The following is a 5,802-nucleotide window of genomic DNA, read 5'->3' on the forward strand; positions in this document are numbered from 1 at the left end:
AAACCTAGAGGCTACAGTGGGAGCCCACCCAATGGATATCTGATCCATATAGCTGTAATAACTGTTAATAAACTGAGAAAAATGTTTCTAATACATTTTACATATTGTTAGGACGCTCATTGGTGCATCCTTCTGAACTGAGCATTCTACCGAATGCTTGGTGTGCACTAAAAGCACACCCTAAACTGAGAACTGTCAAACTATTGAACTAACGCTAAAACTAACAAGCGAGAGCAATTATACTGCAGGTGAGGGGTTTCTTACCTCAATCGCAAGGTTTTCTTACGATTCTATTCGCTAAGTTTCCCGGAAAACTGATCCTCTCGACGAACCGCTTACGTCCTCGCGTTCCTCTCGCGGAGAAGAATCTTTTTCGTGTTGGAGTCGTCGCCGGAAGTGCTCTTAGGGCCCTAGGAAGGAACCCTAGGTGTTCCCTTGTGGTTGGCGCCGAGAGAAGGAGAAAGAAGAGGAAGTGGCGTGAGGGCTTCGGTGAAGAGAGAATTGCCGAACCAACTTCTAAAATAAACCAAATCCTCTTTAAGTTTTTAATTTATATTAAGTGGTTTAATGAATCCAACTCTAATATAAATATATTTGGTTCTCCTTCCTTTCAGCACGGCCCTGCTGGGTTCACTGGTTACTATCATTATCCCTTAAACCAAAGGTCTCGGGTTCGATTCCCGCTTAGGCCGTTTTCCTTTATATTTATTTTTGCTACTTCCGCTACTCGGAAAATTCCGGAAAAATATCTAATAATTCCAGAAAAATCATACTATATTTCTAAAATAGTTTGGAGAATTTTCGGGCGTTACAATCCCCATACCTTATAAAAAGTTCGTCCTCGAACTTAGAACAATTCTGGGTACTTCTGTCTCATGCTGGCCTCTGTCTCCCAAGTCGCCTCTGCTGTTGTGTGATTTTGCCAGCTGACTTTGACTAATGGTACTTCCTTGTTCCGTAATTTCTTTACTGCTCGGTCTATTATCTGAATAGGCCGACTGTCGTAGCTGAGATCATCACGGACCTGTATCAGGTGGCGTCTGGAATATGCTTCTTCAGCATGGAGACATGAAATACGTTGTGGACTGCTGACATCTCCTGAGGTAGCTCTAGCTCATATGCTACCTTGCCCACTCTTTTTGTGATAAGGTATGGTCCCACATATCTGGGAGCTAGCTTGCCCTTCTTCCCAAAACGCATGACTCCTTCATGGGAGCTATTACGAGGAAAACTGTATCCCCAGAAACTCCGAGTGCGTGGTGTATCGGCATAGCTCTTCGACGGCTCTGTCCTCTATTCTCTGGCGAATCTGTTGTATGGCTGTGTGGTATCCGCTACTAGATCTGTCTGAAGCTCTAGTTCCTTCTGCTCACCACTTTCATACCAGCAGATTGGATCTGCACCTCCGCCCATAGAGTGCCTCATAAGGTGCCATGCCAATAGTGGCCCGATAGCTATTGTTGTATGCAAATTCGCTAAACTCGGATATTTGCACCAACTTCCTTGAAATCTAGGGCCTGGCTGAGCATATCTTGAGTACCGATTTGCTCGGTCAGTCGACCATCCATGTCGAGGATGGAAAGTCTTGAATTTTAACGGGTGCCCATAGTGATGTACACACTTCGAAGTGTGATGTAATCTGCTATCTCATGCGATATAATAGTTCGTGGGACTCCATGTAGCCCGACTATCTCCTTGAGATACAACTGAGCTAGTGCTCCATGGAATAGGATATTCGGATAGCTAAGAAGTGGGCTGATTTAGTCAACCTGTCGATTACCCAGATGGCGTCAAAACCATTCGTGGTTCTGGGTAATCCCACTATGAAATCCATAGAGATATCCTCCCACTTCCATTCTGGAATCTGTATCGGCTGCAGAACTCCTCCTGGTCGCTGATGTTCTGCCTTAACCCTCTGACAGGTTAGACAGATGCTGACGTGTCTGGAGATATCTCGCTTCATCCCGGGCCACCAAAAACGTTTCTTCAGGTCTTGATACATTTTGGTGGAACCAGGATGCATCGCATAGGGAGTCCTGTGAGCCTCGTCTAGAATCTGTTTTCGTAGTTCCTCCTGATCGGGAACACAAAGTCTGTCACCACAGTACACTACCCCACTGGCGGACACTCTGAACTCTCCACTTTCTGATTCTACTAACCTTTGCTTGATTTTCTGGATTTCAGGATCCTGCTCCTGAGCTGTCTGGATATCATCAAGCAAGGTAGATGCTAAGGACATAGTGGAAAGTTGTCCGACTATAAGCTCGAGACTAAAGGCTGTAATCTCCTTCCTTAGGGGTGGTGACATAGCTGCTAAAGATAATAAGATAGCGTTGGACTTCCTGCTGAGTGCGTCTGCTACCTTATTAGCTTTCCCTGGATGGTAGAGGATGTCTATGTCGTAATCTTTGACCAACTCAAGCCACCTGCGCTGTCGCATATTCAGATCCTTCTGAGTGAAGAAGTACTTCAAACTCTGATGATCTGTATACACTCTGCACTGAGCTCCATATAAGTAGTGTCTCCAAATTTTGAGAGAGAAGACGACTGCTGCAAGCTCAAGGTCATGAGTAGGGTAGTTCTTCTCATAATCCTTGAGTTGTCTGGAGGCATAGGCGATCACCTTGCCATTTTGCATCAGTACGGCTCCTAGTCCCAACTTAGAGGCGTCACTGTAGATGTCGAAGCTGTCTGTGTTTTCTGGTATAGCTAAAATAGGAGCACTGGTCAATCTCCATTTTAGTTCGCTAAAGCTGTTCTCGCAGTCCTCTGTCCACTGAAATTTCTTGTTCTTCCTGGTGAGAGCTGTCAGTGGGGAGGCTATCCTGGAGAAGTCCTCTACGAATTTCCTGTAGTAGCCTGCTAATCCCAGAAAGCTTCTGATTTCACTGGCGTTCCTGGGTCTCTTCCAGTTACTTACTGCTTCTATCTTGCTGGGATCTACCATAACACCATCTTTGGAGATGATGTGACCGAGAAAGGCTACCTGGTCTAGCCAGAATTCACATTTCGTGAATTTGGCGTACAACTGGTTCTGCTGAAGGATCTGCAAAACTGTCTTCAGATGCTCTGCATGGTCCTCCTGAGTGCCTGAATAGAGAAGAATGTCATCGATGAACACGATGACAAACTTGTCTAAGTATTCTTTGAATACTCTGTTCATGAGGTCCATGAAAGTAGCTGGAGCATTTGTCACGCCAAAGGCATGACTACGAACTCATAATGTCCGTATCTGGTCCTAAAAGCTGTTTTAGGTATATCACCTTTCTTGACTCTAACCTGGTGATATCCTGATCTGAGGTCAATTTTAGAGAACACTGTGGCTCCCTTTAGCTGGTCAAACAGGTCATCTATCCTGGGGAGAGGGTACCTGTTTTTAATTGTGACCTGGTTCAAGGCACGGTAGTCTATGCATAGGCGCATGCTTCCATCCTTCTTCTTCACGAACAACACAGGTGCTCCCCATGGTGAGTGACTAGGGCGTATGAAACCCTTGTCAAGAAGCTCCTGTAATTGCTCCTGAAGTTCCTTGATTGCTGGAGCCATGCGATATGGTGCCTTGGAAATTGGATTTGTGGAATGAGCTCTATCTCGAATTCAATCTCACATGCGTCTGTGCTAAGCCCGGTAGCTCTTGAGGGAAGACTGCTGGGTAGTCACAAACGACTCGAACCTCTGATAGCTGTTGGTTCTTGTCCCGGCTGGTGTTGACTACATTTGCTAAATATCCCACGCATCCTGAATCCAATAGCTGCTGTGCTTTCAATGTTGAGAGAAACTTCCGCTTTCCTCTTTGGCTTCCCCGTGTACTCAAACTGTACTCCTGCTTCAGGTTGGAATATAACCTTCTATTTACGGCACTCTATAGAAGCGCCGTATCTGATCAGAAAATCCATTCCAAAGATGACATCGTAGTCGGTCATTTCTAGCACTATCGGATCACCAAAAGCTCACATGCGCTATAATGACCGTAGCCTTGCTCGAGCGGTGCGTAGATGTCATAATGTCTCTAAGGGTAGCGTTGTCGCCGACTATTGAGTACTACGGAGGTGTTGCTAGTTTCGGCAAATGCCACGGATACATAAGAATGGGTTGCCCGATGTCGAATAAGGCAGTTGCATTATCTTTGTAAAATCGATCGACCTGTGACAACTGCCGAGGCATTTGCTACGTCCTCTCGGTCGGTGAGAAAATCCTGGCATTTGTGGTAGTTGTGGGGGCTTCTAATGCCCTGACTGATCTGGGGACCATCTAAGACAGCATACATCTGGTGTAACTGGGCTGGCTGAGCTCCATACTGTATCGGCTGAGGCTGAGGAAGACTGTTCTTGTTTGGGCATTGCTTAGCCATGTGTCCTTCCTGTCCACATTCAAAACAACCTCGCGTACCCTTGCGGCAGACTCCTGGATGATGTTTCCCACAAGTAGCACACTTGGGGTGTCTGGAATATTTTCTAGCTGGTCCTCCTTTTGGGTCACTGTTTGCCTTACGTTTCCCCTTCCAGTTGGAGCTATGTCCCTGTTGTTTCTGTTGAGTACCTGAGCTAGCTTGTCCCTTGGACTCTGTGGAAACCTGCTTCTGCTGGGTGATATTGTGCTGATAGTGCTCGGTGATCAGAGCACTACTCACTAGCTCCTCTGTGGTTTGTGGTCTATGAACACCACCAGCCACATTCATTGCGATCTCTGGTCTGAGCATTTTCAGCATCAAGCGTACTCGTTCCTTCTCTGAGCTGACTAGTTCTGGACACAGACGGGCCAACCTGTTGAATTTCTTCACGGCCTCCTGAACTGATAGGTTGCCTTGACGAAATTCTGTAAACTCGTCATAATGTCGGTTTGTGACTTGCATGTGAAAGAATTCCTCGAAGAATTCTTTCTCGAAGTTGGCCCATGTCATCTGATTTACTGGCCACTTCGTCTTAATCCGCTCCCACCACATGCGTGCGTCTCCGGTTAAACAGAAGGAGGCACACTTCACCTTTTCGTGCTCTGGCCAGTCTAGAAGCTCCATTGTGCTTTCCAGTGTTTTAAACCATGCCTGAGCATTCCATGGTTCGCTGGTGCCTGAGAAGTTCTCGGGCTTAATTCTCTGCCACTGGATAAGGTAAGCTTCTCTCTTAGTCTCAGCTACTGGGGCTACTGGGACTGGTACTGTAGGCTGAGCTGGTACAACCTCTGAGATTACTGGAGTCGTGAGGTTCGGTACTGGAGTGACCGGGGGAGTAGGCTGCTGGTTAGCCTTTAAGGAGGCTATCTCCTGCTGCTGTTCAGCTAACTGCTGCTGTAGCTGAGCCACTAGTGCTGTAAGGTCTGGGGGAGGCACTGAACTGCCTGCCTCATGCTGGGGCTCAGCCGCTGCTGCTTTCTTAGCTGGGCGTCCTCGTACCATTTTCTAAATAGCAGAGAACACATAAATATAACTAGTCTATCATGTTATAGTTAACTACTAGTAACATGTTAAACACTATTACCGTAAACATGATTTAATTAACTACCAACATGATAGCAAAACATGAAGCACATATAACTGATATGAAAACTGTAAACAAAATTGAGTGAGAGATGTTCTTACTTGGAAGCTGTAGGCACAATGCTGATGTGTGTGTAGGAAGTAAGGAACACGGCTCTGATACCACTCTGTAACGACCCAACTCCTGGGTACTAGGCTGTGAGCCGGATCGCTACATTAACTACGGATGCTACTGGGCGGAAAACTGGGTAAAATAAAAATTTTACTAAACTATTGTAGCTGCCTCTGTTAACTTGGTGAGAAGGGAATTTCATACCTAACTACCTTCT

This window comes from Zingiber officinale, chromosome 3B (assembly GCF_018446385.1).
Source record: "Zingiber officinale cultivar Zhangliang chromosome 3B, Zo_v1.1, whole genome shotgun sequence".
In the NCBI taxonomy this organism is placed as follows: domain Eukaryota; kingdom Viridiplantae; phylum Streptophyta; class Magnoliopsida; order Zingiberales; family Zingiberaceae; genus Zingiber; species Zingiber officinale.